The sequence below is a fragment of the Lepidochelys kempii genome, chromosome 9 (assembly GCF_965140265.1).
Source record: "Lepidochelys kempii isolate rLepKem1 chromosome 9, rLepKem1.hap2, whole genome shotgun sequence".
Classification (NCBI taxonomy): Eukaryota; Metazoa; Chordata; order Testudines; family Cheloniidae; genus Lepidochelys; species Lepidochelys kempii.
This window is the reverse complement of record NC_133264.1, coordinates 73,841,054-73,856,690: the sequence shown is the minus strand read 5'-3', so window position 1 is coordinate 73,856,690 and position 15,637 is coordinate 73,841,054. Positions and strand designations below refer to the sequence as shown.

Genomic DNA, 15,637 nt, shown 5'->3' with positions numbered 1-15,637 from the left:
GGATATGATTCCTAGCATACATACACATACTTGCACTAGTTTGATGAGAGCGAGTGTGAGTATAAATAGCAGTGTATGTTCCGATAGGGTTCAGGTGGGCGTGTAATACGGGCATCTTCCCTGTGCCACTACTGCCTGGGCTGCAGAGGCTACACTACTATTTATACCCGTGCTAGCTTTCATTGAGCTAGTGCAAATATGTGTACATGAGCTGGATGCAAAGCAGAACTTTCACTGCTGTTAATGGGAGAATATGGCACTTTCTATAATTAAAATATTATTTGTTCAGTGCCTTATTGTCTTATTCAGTATCACTCGGTGGAAAAACAGGTTCTACTTTACGCTTATCACTAATTTGGCCCTTTGTTTCTCTTTCCATAGATGATTAAGTGGGCTTTAGCCCATGAAAGCTTATGCTCAAATAAATGTCAGTCTCTAAGGTGCCTCAAGTACTCCTCATTTTTTCTTGTTAAATTTACCTTTGTTCTTTTATCTGTTTCCTTCTTTGCAGCAATTACAGGTGTGCTTCACTTTTGTTACATTTTTTGTTCCATTTGTTAAAATGATCAGCAAAAGGCTACTTAGCGTTGACGAGAAAGTGCCATTACTAGGGGCTAGAGATGACACTATGGTAAAATGAATAAGGATCAGGGAAGTTCACACAGACTCTGAGATGCTATTTCACGTTGTTTGCATTGTCAAGCAGACATCACTGAAGTCACACATGGACTCCCATTTGTTTGCAGAGATTTGGAAACTTGAGTTACCTAACAAAAGCTGAGGTGCTGCAGCATGTGCATGCAGCCTCCAGGCCATAAAAATGCATCTTTGATACCCCTCTGTGGGTGCGTGTGGGTGTATGGCTGTAGCTGTAATACCACATCCCTGTGGGGGGCAGCACAGAGCCACACTATCCACCCACGACCCCAAGCCTGCTCTACATTGGCCCTTTCACTTTGTCCTCCGCTCTCGCCCCTTTCCTGGCCTCTCCCATTTATCCTCTCCTGCCTTCTCTCCGCTTGACCCCTCCGCCCCAACTACCCTTTCTCCCCGGCGGCCTCCAGCTCCCCGCTTTGCTCCCGGGGCACGTTTGAGAGCAAAGTAAGGGCAGCGACTTCAGCTGCGGTTGCTGCGCATGCTCGCAGCTCTGGGGCACGCTCCGGCTCCCAGTGACGTGCGGCAACAGCGGCAGGGCTGGTCGCGAAGCCGGTGGGGGGAGGGGGAGAAGGCCGCGCGCGCTCGCGCCCCGTTTCCTAGCCCAGCGCCTGTGATTGGTGCAGGCCCCGGACCTGGCGGCCCCGAATGCAAGGCCCCGGCGGCGGCGGAGTCGTGCGGCCCGCCCGACCCTCAGCCGGACCCGACCCCGCGGCGCGGCGCAGGGACCCGCACAGGTGAGCGGAGGTGCGAGAGCTGGGCCGGCGGGGGCTGGGAACAATGGAGGCGGCTAGGCCTTAGCGCAGGCCGCGCCCGGGGCCTGTGCGTTTCGCCGCCACCGCCGCCGGGCTTGACCGCCGCCTCCTCGCTCTAGGCGTGTGGGCTCCACCCGCCGGTGGCTGTTCCTCAGCTGGGCCGGAGCAGGGCCCGGATCCCGCCGCCGAGCGGCCTCTCGGGCGGCCATAAAATGGCGGAAAACAAGATGTCGGCGGCCAGGGCGGGAGAGGCTTCGCGCGCGCCCCGGGGTGGGCTCTGCCTGCCCGCCCATCCTCCCCGCACCCTGGGCTGGGGGCTGAGTGGCGGCGGCTCCGGTCCCGCAGCCGCCGGGGCTCGGAGCCTCTCGGCGCTGCAGGGGAGGAGTGGGCCTGGCGGCCCGGGCGTGTGGGGCTCGGCCCGGGCCTGGGGAGCGCTGCCCCGTCCCCTGCGGCGCAAGGGGGAGTGTGGCTGGGGCGGTGCGGTGCCTGCCGAGCTGCAGCCCTGAGTCATCACGAGCTCCTTTGTCTTCACGGCTTTGCGCTCGCCCCCTCCCCCCTTCCCGAGCACGGCAGGGGGCGCTGGCGCCCTGCGTGTAGCCGCACTGGCACAGCCTCGCGCATAGTGCGTCCCGCGCCTGCACGCTCGCGAGCCGGGGCTGCAGTTCCCATTCTGAATGTCTGCTGTTGGCTAATAACGTGCCGGGGTCCAGGGGCGAGAGCTGTGGACAGGTCCCCTCCGCGCTGTCCATCTATTATTGCGGCAGCCCTCTGCGCGCGCGCGCGCTCCGGTCCGTGGCTGCAGTCCCCTCGCAGTCCGTCTCACGCGCTGCCGCTGTTCAGCGCGCCCACTGTTGTCTGGGATGCACATGCATGCGCCATTGCTAGTGCCCACCGCGCGCCCGTGCCAGTCCTCTGACCACACACTGGTGACTCGTCTTTGAGGTGTTCATGCGCAGGCCTTGCCAGTAGTTAGCACACATACCTCTGTCATTCTGGTGCCTAGGCACATGCCCTGCCAGTGTTTAGCAGGCATACTCCTTTCTGTTATTTTCGCGTGTGCACTTTTATGTCCTCCTGGTACTCTCACGTTCAATCCCATCTGTAATTGTGGATTGTTTTATGAACATGCCTGTCGTCTTTTGTGCATATGCACACAGCTTTCTGGTTTTCAGCAGTTACACGGTGCTCTGTCATGGTCTGAAGTTTTATTATTTCTTTAGATGTCATATATATTTAAAATATTCAGGAACTATATGTAGACCTAAAATTAAATTTCTAGTATTTCTTGCCCAGGGTGGGCAATTTTTTAATTTGAATGGACAATACAGTATTTTTTTTTCTGATTTTGTTGTGGTAAATGAAGGTGGGGGAAATAGATTTCATACCTAACTGGTAAATTTTCATTACTATTTTGCAGGCTGATATTACATACTATATTATATCCAATACTAATTTTTATACTACACTGTACATTCCTGGGTAAGGTTTATATTAAGCTATGCATTATTTTCTAGTTTAGACTTTCCTTTGCTGGCTTTTTGTCTAGACAAGTTAGTTCTTGCTACATTTACATTTTCTTAATATGTTGCCATGTTGTAGATGTCTACAATACGCACAAGGAAAAAAGAAAATGAGTTTGGAATGTGTGTTAGAGCAGGGGTTCTCAAACTTTTGTAGTGGTGACCCCTTTCACACAGCAAGCCTGTGAGTGCGATCCTCCCTTATATTAAAATTAAAAACACATTTTTGTATATTTAATGCTGTTATAAATGCTGGAGGCAAAGCAGGGGTTGAGGGTAGAGGCTGACAGCTCGTGACCCCCCACGTAATAACCTTGCAACCCCCTGAGGGGTCACGACTAATGCTGCAGTTCAGTCATGAAGATCATCAAAGTCACGGTTCCACGATCTCCATGACTTTCGCAGCTGGTGCGGCTGATCCTAGAGCAGCTAGCCCCAGGGCCAGCTGCTCAGGCACCCCGCAGTCAGCTGCACTGGGTGCAGCTGGAGCCATCCCAGGGGGCAGCCACACCAGCCGCTCCTTGGGCAGCTGGCCCTGGGAATACCTGAGTAGCCTTCCCAGGGCCAGCTGCTGCTTGGGCGGCTGGACAGGGGGAAGCAACTGAGCAGTGTTCCTGGGGCAGCTGGCCCCAGGGAGTGCCCGAGCAGCTAGCCCCAAGGCCTCGGAGCAGGGGTGGCGGGGGTCAGTAAGTCCCTATGGCCAGTGCAGTTGTCAGCCCCCAGACCCCCGGAGCGGCAGCACCCAGGGCCTCAGGAGGTGCTAAGTTTTAGTCAGGTGGGGGGTGTGTGTGTGTATATATATATATATATATATATATATATATATATATATATATATATATATAGTAAAAGATATGGACAAGTCACCGGCCATGAAGTTTTGTTTATTACCTGTGACCTGGAACCTGGCCTTTAGCACACAGCTGAGCTGGGCCGCAGCTGTGTGCTAATTGGGCCGCCTGCGAGTTGAGAACCAGTGGTCTACGCTGAAGTGCTACAGCAGTTCAGCTGCACCACTTTAACATTTTAAGTATAGATCGTCTGTTTTGGAAATTGCTCCAGTTTCAACAGTTGATGTTGTAGTTGTGCCAGTGAAAGCCTCCAAGGGAAGATAAGGAAAACTGTAATTTGCACCAGCTTAAACTCTTTCACAGTGCACATTGGTGCAAATCACAGCTTGTATACAATTAGTACTAGTGCAGCCACATTGTTGGCTGGACACTAACTGTTGAAACTGGAGCAAAATACCAACATACTTAAGGCCTGAGTGTCATCAGTTGTTTCACTGGAATCTAAATCTTACTATTCTTAATCTTTCCCAACTATTAACAGGATTGGAAATTAGTTTGTCTAGCCTGGATTGTCTTCTGATTTGTCTTCGTTTCATTACCTAACCTAGTTCCAGGCAGTATTTGTACTTGGAAAGTTTATGTATGTGTGTTTGTTTTTAAGCACCTTCCCTATAATCTAGTCAGGTGTAATTTAAGGTAATTGGTGATTTTTCATCTAAAACTTTTCAGAAGGGGCGGGGGGGGGGAGGAATGGAAAAGTGTGGTCAGGAAATTGCAGGATATTATATTTGCCATTTATAGTCTAGAATTAAATCTGATTTAGTTATAGCAAGTATATACTGTAGCGTCTGTCATAAAAATAGATTGTATGGCTGTAACTTAATTTGACAATTTTTTTTCAGTCAAAAACTGGGAGGTGTAAGATTCCATATGTTTTTTTTAGTTAGATAATAACTGAAGGACCTAACCCTGCAGTTATAACATTCAGAATTACCACTGAAGTCAGGAGAAGTTGTAGTGTGAATTGATTTCAGGATTGGATGCTTGATGCATAAATATTTTAATTTTTCCATGGAGACTCTGTGACTTTTAATTTTTGATAGTATTGTCAGTGGTGCTAGGAATCTGGGTGGGGGGAGTTATGGGGGGCCAGGCCCCCTTACTAATTTTAGGGCCTGCCTTAGTCTTAGTTGTGTTTATAAGGCATCAGGGTGCTGTGTTTTGGCCCCCTTATTTCTCACCTGGGTCTAGTGTTGCTGAAGAACCACCCTGACACTTGAAATCCAGGATAAAGCTACACTGCCGCCAGTGAGGGGAGGCTGAGGACATTGAATTCCCCCTCACACCCAAGGCTTTTGCTCTTGCTCAGAGTTCAATGGGAGGGAATGTGTGGCCAGATCACTTTTAAACTGAATCAGTACAGCTGATTCCAGAGTGGTCTGAAGCATCACTCCAGTTGTGTGCTTGCAATGCCACTGAAATTTGACCCATCTGCACCTTTGAACAGATGGAGGGGCGGCCTGGCCAAGTTTTTGTCAGTGGTGTTGAGATTGGGCACATGGGGTCACAGTACCACTCAAATTTGGCCCAGCTGCCCCTCCTGCTAGATGAAGGGGTGGCCAGGCCAAATGGTGTTGCAGCCTGGCGCACCGGAGTCTGTTTCTGTATGGTGGACTGCAGGTGAGTCTGCCAAGAGCTCAACTTCTGGTGTCACTGGCTCATGCAGTGTGTGGGTAAGAGAGGGGGCAAATCTGAATTGGCACCATTGCTGCAGGGTGTTCTTTCCTCTCATCTGTGATTGGTAGGGGGTGAGGGTGGGAAGGATTGAAGCTGAAACAAGCGGCTTCAACTCCTGATTCCTGAGGTAACTGGTCCAGGCACTATTGTTCTCTCCCCACCCCCTCCCTCCCCTTCTCCCTCTGCACAGGGAATGGGATGGGAGGCATGGCCTGCTGCCTGTGGGGTGGAGGGGATTCCAAAAGGAGGTAAATGTGTGTGTTCCCTATCAGGAGGCCCCTTTTCACTGGAGTGGTCATTTGGGGAAGCTATGGAAATTCTCCCCCAGCCTCAGGAGAGCTCATGGTGATGGGTGTTGATGGGAAGTATGTTGAGCCCCTTGAGTATCCCCCCTCATCTCTCGTCTTGGAAGGGGGGATGTATGGGGAGACCCCTGGAATATTCCCCCTCACTTCTGGTCAGGGAAGTGGGGGGAGACTTCTAGAAATACCTTCCTTCCTTGTCCTTACTAGGCATTGGAGTGTTTAGGAGGGATCCTCTGCAATACACCCCTTCGCAAACATGCACACCTTTTTCTAGGCTGGGGGAAGGTGTGTGACATGAATACAAAAATAAATAAAAGCAAAAGAGAAGTGTTATACCCCCTCCTCAAAAGACAAAACAGCCCAAAAGCTACAGGTGGGAGGGGGCATCAGTTCAAATGTCAATACTGGCACACAACTTTTTGCTATTTTGTCAATAGTGGCACACAACTTTACTATTTGTAAATAAAAAACCCAAAACACATTCATTGAAAGTGGAGTTAAACAAGCTGGGAACGAGTGTCCCTGATCATTCCCTTGGCTGCATCCCTCTCCCCGAGCCTTCATCTGTGTCTCTGTCAATTTAGATGGGAAGCTCTTCTGTCAGGGACCTTGTTTTTCCTACATAAAGTTTAGCAAGCTTTGGGCATGATAAAAATACCCTTCTTTGACTTGAGAGACCCACCCCTTTTCTGAATATATTTGGGGGAAAGCCTTTAATCCTGGGGGAGTTGACTGTCGCTTTTGGGGGGATATGGGTAGGTTGTAACTTGAGGGTAGCATTTCTTTTTGTGTGTGTGTGTGTGTGTGTGTGTGGGTAGCTTCTGCTGAGATTGTAGATGTTTTGTTCCACAATTTAAATAAAAAATGATGGTATCCATTCTAATGAGCAAGAAATCCAAGGTAGGATCAGAGCAAATTCTCAAAGGCCATTATTCTTTGCTACAGGAACTTGAGCCTTTCTTCTAAAAATAGTTCCCGTCTTTCATTAAGGGCCCCTCTAAAATTCCCCCAAAATTCAAGCACTGATTGTGGGCCTATCAAAATATTATTTCTATTATACACCTAAAGTTCCCAGTCAGGATTGGCATCCCGTGTGCTAGAAGTTGTACAAACAGAATCAAGAATGTCTGTGCGTCTGAGACCTTATAATCTAAATTTAAGACCACATGCAACAAGTTGATTTGAACAAACAGTAGGAGTGATAAGGGAGAGAGGATATGGGTGACATTGTTCAAGTGATATGATTATATTCAATTGGCCTCGTGTGGGATTGGTGCCTCCTGGGGTTGAGCTGCAGAATCTTCTGGTAAACACTCTCTATGGGGCCACTTATTCCTCCCTCACTCTTCACCAGTATGGGCCTTAGTCACCCCTCAGACCTTGGCTACACTTGTGAGTTACAGTGCTATAAAGGAGCCCCGGGCGCACTAGCTCACTACCCATCCACACTGGCAAGGCACGTAGAGCACTCTGACTCTGCAGCTACAGCGCTGCTGGTACTCCACCTCAGCGAGTGGAATAATGTTTGCTGCGCCCCTGCTGGAGCGCCACTGCACCAGTGTGGATGCCCTGGTCCTATAGTGCACTCTGATTGGCCTCCAGAAGTGTCCCACAATGCCTGTGCTAGGCACTCTGGTCATCACTTTGAACTCTACTGCCCTGCCCTCAGGTGACCAACCATCAGACCCGCCCTTTAAATTGTCTGGGAATTTTGAAAAATCCCTTCCTGTTTGCTCAGCCAGGCGTGGAGTGCTGTCAGCAAATCTTTCCAGGTGACCATGCCTCCGCGCCAGGCGAGCCCCAGTATAGAGCAATGGCGAGTTGCTGGACCTCATCAGTGTTTGTGCGGAGGAAGTTGTCCAGTCCCAGCTGCGCTCCAGCTGTAGGAATTACGATCCCTTCAGGCAGATATCCAGGGACATGATGGAAAGGGGCCACAACCAGGACGCACTGCAGTGCAGGATTAAAGTGAAGGAGCTGCGGAATGCCTACCACAAAGCCCGCAAGGCAAACCGCCGCTCCGGTGCTGCCCCCACGACCTGCCATTTCTCCAAAGAGCGGGATGCGATACTTGCGGGTGACCCAACCTCCACTCTGGGGACCACCATGGACACTTCAGAGCCCAGTGCAACAAGGCAGGAGGAGTAACAAAGCGGGAGCAAGAGTGCTGAGGCAGAGGAAGACACCCTGGAATCCCTAGATGCATGCAGCCAGGAGCTTTTCTCAAGCCAGGAGTTCTCGGCTGTCTGTGTTATCACCGTCTGAAAGACTCTAAAGAATCAGAAAGAGGCAACGTAGAAGCAAGGAAGACATGTTGTATGAAGTAATGCAGCATTCAAGTAATGAAAATCAAAAAGTGCAGGAGTGGCAGGAGAGTGAAAGGAGGGTCCGCCAGCAGAATGCAGCTCGCCGGCACCAAAGAACGGAGCAGCTGCTAAGCATCATGGAGCGGCTGCTAAGCATCACGGAGCTCCAAGCGGAGTCGATACAGGCACTTGTAGCAAAGCAGGCGGAGCACTACTGCGCCCGCCCCCCCCCTGCAGCCGTTGTCCCAAAATTCTTTCCCTTGTGCCCCCATGTCACTTCCAACCCACTTTCCCCAACATCCGGGTTCTTACTGCCACCAGCTGCCTCCAACACCTGTAGCTTCACCACCAAGCCCTGAAAACTACGACCCTTACCCACTGCGCTCAACCCCCATCACCATGCAGTATAGCCATCCTGAAGTGCAGCACTCATTGCACAGCACTCCAGACAGGACATACGCAAATCTGTGATTGTACCGTTCCACACCCCTTTGCCTTTTCTGTTTCCCAAGCAGTTGTGTCTCTTTTCAATAAATGGATTTTCTTTTCAATAAATGGATTTTTTGGCTTTGAAAACATTCTTTATTATTGCATAAAGTAAAAGATACCTTAGCCCAGGAAAGAAACGGGCACTGCAAGTCAGCGTAGCAAACACAGATTCCTACTAATATTGGAACCACTGCACTTCACTCCCGTGCAGGGCACCAGACATTACTGGTGGCTTTCAGCCTCAAATTGCTCCCTCCAGGCATCCCTAATCCTTGCAGCCCCATGCTGGGCCCCTCTAATAGCCCTGCTCTCTGGCTGTTCAAATTCAGCCTCCAGGTGTTGAACCTCTGAGTTCCATGCCTGAGTGAATCTTTCACCCTTCCCTTTACAAACATTATGGAGGGTACAGCATGCAGCTATAACCGCGGGGATGATGTCATCGGCCAGGTCCAGCTTTCCATACAGAGAGCGCCAGCGGCCCGTTAAATGGCCAAAAGCACACCACAGTCATTCTGCACCAGCTCAGCCTGTTGTTGAACCCTCCTTGCTGCTGTCAAGGCTTCCTGTGTAGGGTTTCATGAGCCACAGCATTAAAGGGTAAGCGGGGTCTCCAAGGATCACAATGGGCATTTCGACTTCCCCTATGGTGATCTTCTGGTCTGGGAAAAAATTCCCAGCTTGCAGCTTCCTCAACAGGCCCGCATTCCGAAAGATGCGTGCGTTATGTACCTTTCCGGGCCAGTCTGTGTTAATGTCAGTGGAACGCCCATGGTGATCCACAAGCGCCTGGAGAACCATCAAGAAATACCCCTTCTGATTAACGTACTCGGAGACTAAGTGGGCTGGTGCCAGAATTGGAATATGCAAGCTATCTATCCCCCCTCCACAGTTAGGGAAACCCATTTGTGCAAAGCCTGCCACAATGTCATGCACGTTACCCAGAGTCACGGTTCTTCTGAGCAGGATGCGATTAATAGCCTTGCAAAGTTGCATCAACACGATTCCAACAGTTGACTTCCTCATGCCAAACTGGTTAGCGACCGATCGGTAGCTGTCTGGAGTTGCCAGCTTCCAAATTGCAATAGCCACCCGCTTTTCCACCATCAGGGCAGCTCTCAATCTCGTGTCCTTGCGCCGCAGGGTAGGGGTGAGCTCCTCACACAGTCCCATGAAAGTAGCTTTTCTCATCCGAAAGTTCTGCAGCCACTGCTCGTCATCCCAGACTTGCATGATTGTGTGATCCCACCACTCAGTGCTTGTTTCCAGAGCCTAAAAGTGGTGTTCCACGGTGGTGAGCATGTCCGTGAATGCCGCAAGCAAGCGTCATATGCGTTACTCTAGTTGATATTATCATCGGAGCTCTCCCTGTCACTTTGGATCATAAGGAATAACTTGACTGCCAATAGTGACTTGCTGGCGAGACTAGTCAGCATACTCCTCAGCAGGCCAGGCTCCATTCCTGCGGACCAAAAGGGAAGACAGAGCGCACAGTACAAAAAATGTTGAAAGATGGCACCAAATGTGGATGGAACCAAAGGGAATGCTGGGATGCGAACCGATGCATCACGGGGCGTTGGGAAAGGACTCAGAATGCCCCGCACTCCCCACCCCCTTCCCACAAGCCACAGCACCAGAATAGGCGGAGGTGTTTTGTGGGATGGATGCCCATAATGCACTGCTCCCAATGCCCTTGCAAGTGCCGCAAATGTGGCCACGCCAGTGCGCTTGCAGCTGTTAGTGTGGACAGACTACAGCACTTTCCGTACTGTTCTCTACGAAGGCGGGTTTAACTCACAGCGCTCTACATCTGCAAGTGTAGCCATGCCCTCAGTTCCTTCTTAACCACTGAAAGTGCAGTAAACTCGGATTGCATGTGGTGTTCTCAAGACTTCTTGACATTCTTTTTCTTCGGCCCTTTCATACTATTTTTGGTTTGGTTAGTTTGCCAGTTAGTTCAGATTTCTGTATTTAAAAGAACAGAAAATACATGTTACCATCTGGGTATAAGTATCTGGACCTGCTTTGAGCAGCAGAGCTGTGTTACCCAGCTGAAGGGGAGTCTCCTCACATCTGGTCAAATAAGTCTGGCAAATGTAAGTCCAGATTTGATTTTGGAGGTCTGCTAGCCTACGTGGCTCAGTGCCCAGCTTGGGCTATATGCAGTTCCCCAGTTTTAATTGGCTTATAGAGCTTAGTGCCAACGGTCTACCACAGTAGACACAGCACTGCTGCCCATGGATCTTTCTGGGTTTACTTAATCTGACACCAAGGTCTCTGGATTTTCCATGTTAACCCAATTTAGTGCTGAGGTCCTGGCATTTTTGACATAGGACTGAGTCCCTGGATCCCTCCAAGTCAACCTAATCTGGTGCCACGGTTCCATCACAGTCAGCTCTAGTGAACCAGAAGTGGCTTAATGCCCACTCTAAATTGCATTAAGGTCCCCTGATCTGTCCAGGTTGACTGAGTCCATTTTCTTTGATCTGGTAATGTGGTCTCTAGTGAACCACTTGATGAAGAGGTTCAGTGCCCATTGTACCATTAGTGTTTCCACAATAGTCTGAGTCATTTGAGGGCTTGGCTACACTTGCGAGTTAGAGTGCATTAAACCAGCCCCGGGAGCCCTAGCTCACTCCCTGTCCACACTGGCAGGGCACGTAGAGCGCTCTGACTCCACGGCTAGAGCGCTCCTGGTACTCCACGTCGTCGAGTAGATTAACACTTGTTGCGCCTTGGCTAAAATGCCCTGGCATCAGTGTGAACAAGGTGTTGCATTACTGCACTCTGATCAGCCTCCGGAAGCGTCCCATAATCCCCTTAAGTCAAGTGGCCACTCTTCTCATTGTTTTGGAATCGCCGCAGGAATGCGGATATGCCTTTGAAAGCTCCATTTCTGACAGCCGGCATGCTTATCTGCCCCAAGACAAAGCAACCATTACTGTGGAATGCTGTACGTGAGAGAGAGAGAGAAGGGGGGAGGGGTCCGGCGGCTGTCTGAACTTACAAAACAGCATGCTGACATGTTCTCAGCCCCCCCAACCCACTCTCTTTCCCCCCCCCCGCCATATACACACAACACACTCCCTGTCACATTCCACCCACCCACCCACCCACCCATTTGAAAAGCATGTTGAAGCCACTTGCATGCTGGGATAGCTACCACAATGCACTGCTCTCTGTGGCCACACCAGTGCGCTTGTAGCTGTCAGTGTGGACAGATTGCAGCGCTTTCCCTACTGCTGGTTTAACTCAAAGCGCTCTACATCTCCAAGTGTAGCCGTGCCCTGAGTCCAATACCCAGGTGTCTACACCATTGACTAGTGAACCACTTGCTTGAAGTAGTCCAGTACCAATGTAAGTGATGTTAAGTTCCTGGTTTAATCTGTGTCAACAAAGTCTGGTGCTGAGCATCCAGCACAATATACTCTGATGAGCCACTTGCTTGAAATGGTTCAGTGCAAAGAATAAGCAGGACAATGGTCCAATCTCCTTGATGAACCATCAATTTAAGTGGTTCTGTACTTAACCCAAGTGGCAATAAGATGCTTAGATCAGTATAAGTCAACATAGGGTGTGATGAAATACATCCTAGAATACTTAAGGAACTGGCTGAAGAGATCTCTGAGCCATTAGCGATTATGTTTGAGAACTCATGGAGGATAAAGGAGATCCTAGAGGACTGCAAAAGGGCAAATATAGTACCTGCCTGTAAAAAGAGGAAGAAGGACAACCCAGGGAATTATAGACCCGTCAGCTTAACTTTGGTACCTGAAGAGATAATGGAGCAAGTAATCCATCAATTTGTAAGCACATAGAAGATAATAAGGTGATAAGTGTCAGTCAACATGGGTTTATCAAGAACAAATTATGTCAAACTGACCTAATATCCTTCTTTGGCAGGGTAACAAGCCTTGTGGATGGGGGGAAGCTGTAGATGTAACGTAACTCAAATGTAGGGTATGTCTACACTTACATTTTATAGCGCTCTAACTTGCTGGCTCAGGGGTGTGAAAAATCACCCCCCTGAGCACAGCAAGTCCAAGTGCTTTAAAGCGCTAGTGTAGACAGGCTCTAAACACTGGGAGCCAATCCTCTTGTAGAGGTGGATTACCAGGAGCGCTGGAAGACCTCTCTCACACTTCAAAGTGCTGCTGTGGGAGCGTTCCCGCAGCAGCGCTTTGAAGTTTCCAGTGTAGACATACCCATAGTATCAAAAGCGTTACCATCTCACATTACCTTCTCATAAACAAACTAGAGAAAAATTGTCTAAATGAATCTACTGTGAAGTGGGTGCAAAACTGGTTGGAAAAGGTGCTCTGGAAAACTCAGATAGTAGTTATTAATTGTTCACAATCAAACTGGAAGGGCATATCAAGTGTCCTGCAGAGATATGTTCTGGATCCAATTCTGTTCAGTGTCTTCATAAATAACTTGGATAATGCCATAGGGAGTATGCTTATAAAGTTTGCAGATGACACTAAGCTGGGAGAGGGTTGCGTTTTGGAGGAGAGGATTAGAATTCAAAATGGTCTTGACAAACTGGATAAATGGTCTGAAATGAATATGAAATTCAATAAGGACAGAGGCAAAGTACTACACTTAGGAAGGAAGAATCAGTTGCACAAATAAAAATGGGAAATAACTGCCTGGAAACAGAGGTGGTGCTAACCCATTGGGTGTCCTAAACAGGAATACTCCCCCAAAAAACATAATAAAAAGTGAATAGGGGACCCCCTTGAGCTGCTTAGGGCCCTAAGCAATTGCTTAGTCTGCTTATGCCTAGCACTGGTTCTGCCTGGGAAGGAATACTGCAGAAAAGGATCTGGGGTTTATAGTGGATCACAAACCTAAATATGGGTCAACAAAGTAATACTGTCGCAAAAAAAGCAAATCTCATTCTGTATTGGCGGGAGTGTTGTAAATAAGACACAAGAAATAATTCTTCCTTGCTACTTAGCACTGATAAGGCCTCAACTGGAGTCCTGTGTCCAGTTCTGGCCACCACACTTTGGGAAAGGTATGGACAAATTGGAGAAAGTCCAGAGAAGAGCAACAAAAATGATTAAAGGTCTAGAAAACATGATATATGAGAAAAGATTGGGAAAAGTGGGTTTGTTTAGTCTGGAGCAGATAAGACTGAAGGGGGACGTGATGATGTCCTGCATATTCAAATATGTAAAAGGTTGTTATAAAGAGGAAGATGATAAATCGTTCTCCTTAAACTGAAGACAGGACAAGAAGTAACAGGCTTAAATTTCAGCAAGGGTGATTTAGGTTGGACCTTAGGAAGAACTTCCTAACTGTAATGGTAGTTGAGCACTGGGACAGATTACCTCGGGGAGGTTGTGAAATCTCCGTTATAGGAGGTTTTTAAGAACAGATTAGACAAACAGCAGTCAGGAATGGTCTAGATAATACTTAGTCCTGCTTCAGTGCAGGGGACTGGACTAGCCGACTTGTCGAGGCCCTTTCCAGTCCTACATTTCTGTTATAGTTTGATGCCAAAGATCCAGCGCTGTTTATTTGAATAAACCACTTGGTTTTTATATTGCCTCTTTTTACAGGGCAAACTCTAGACGTGTTACATACATTTTAAAGTAAAAAAAATAATAGAACCCTGTACAACAAGTTCCTTAAAAGCGTAACTGGATGATAACTATCCACACTGTTTGTGGCCTCCATAAGACTAATTACAGATACTACTCTTTCTTGACAGTTCTTACACCTCAGCCACTTATGTCTCCGTTCATACAAGATGCAGAATGGCAAAGTAACAACGTGCCCATCAGAGAATTCCCACCTCACTTTTCTTACTATCTATGGTAATATTTCAAAATGTGGATTCTAATGTTCACCTTATTTTCCAGACTTTCCAAGGTTTGTGGATTCTGTGAGAAATGAAATCTCCCCATCAGGGCTCTAGGGGTGAGAGCCATTTGTGTAGCTTGAAAAACTTTAATCAAGGCCAAAGACTTATCTGCCAGAGAAAGTGTCCAAGCAGGTTCATGGAAAAGAGGTTTTGTATAACAGTACAAATGTCTTTCTTAGGTCTTAGTCTGGCCTTACGTGTTAAGCAAGGGAAGAAAGTTCCAACTAGGACTGTTTATTAGAGAATGCTCCTTATGTCCAGTGTTGATCCTGAATCAAAACAGGACCCAGTGTCATTGGCAGACTGCCCTATCTTGAACTGGAATGGGGAATTCCTACGTGTTCCCTTATTTTGTTGGCGTGAGATATCTCTCTCTGCAGGGCAGTCGGGATGGAGCCAAGATGTTGACAGTAGTTGTAACCAGGTCTTTGCAGTTTTATCTTCAAACTACTTAGGTCTCATGCTAGCATCACTTTCCAGTTTACTGGGTCTTGTGTGTTCAGGTTAGAGTAAGAATGTCCCTCTGAGCCTGAATCTTCTCACTTTGACAGCCCGACTTCTAGATTGCTGAGATGCTTGATAAGAGTGTTCTTTAGAAGTCTAATGGATCTTAATGAAAAGTAGAAGCTTTTTTTAACCAAACAAACTTTTCTTTAATGTTGCTCTGTGTTACAACTTGAACATTAAAAACTGCATTTTGAATTTCACCAGGCTGCATGGGTTTTGATTTCAGCTTCTACCCTCACAAGCTCTGGCAGCAGTCTTCATTTGCCTTAAGATAACCTAGTTTATGGATGGGTTGTTCCACATACTGATAGCTTGATGGCTGCACTGAGGGGTTTTCCTCAGGTGCATGTATCTCTTTTCTTTTGGGGTCAAGTCTTGTATCACAAAACTCTTGGGACCTCTCATCTGCTATTTGCAGAGTATCATCTGTGAATAGGGCATTCATCTTAGCCATAGATATCTTAGTGAGATACAGGCCAAATAACTAATTCTCTATATAAACGGTAGCCCATATAGGAAATGTGATTTGGTCAGTGTCATACTCCCCACTTTCAATCTCAGGTCATCTCTGTTTCGATTTTATCAGGCCTCTATTATGCTTGTGTTTCCACAAGTCTTTCCTACATCCTTGTTATGACTCATCTGGTCTTCAGTCATTTGGAACTATCAAAAGGTATTCAGCTAATCCAGAGGTAGCATCCCTG

General features: G+C 48.2%; 1 protein-coding gene across 3 annotated transcripts in view; it reads left to right on the top strand.

The window, feature by feature from the left end:
* The first annotated feature begins 1,174 nt into the window (after window positions 1-1,174).
* ZNF711 (zinc finger protein 711) overlaps window positions 1,175-15,637 on the top strand; it is a 40,509-nt gene continuing 26,046 nt past the window's right edge. The window contains exon 1 of one of the 3 annotated variants that reach the window (XM_073360886.1): window positions 1,175-1,391. The gene's annotated coding sequence lies outside the window, so the exon portion shown is untranslated. Of the gene's footprint in view, window positions 1,402-15,637 lie in introns of all 3 variants that reach the window. The other 2 variants (XM_073360887.1, XM_073360888.1) reach the window with 2 other exon arrangements.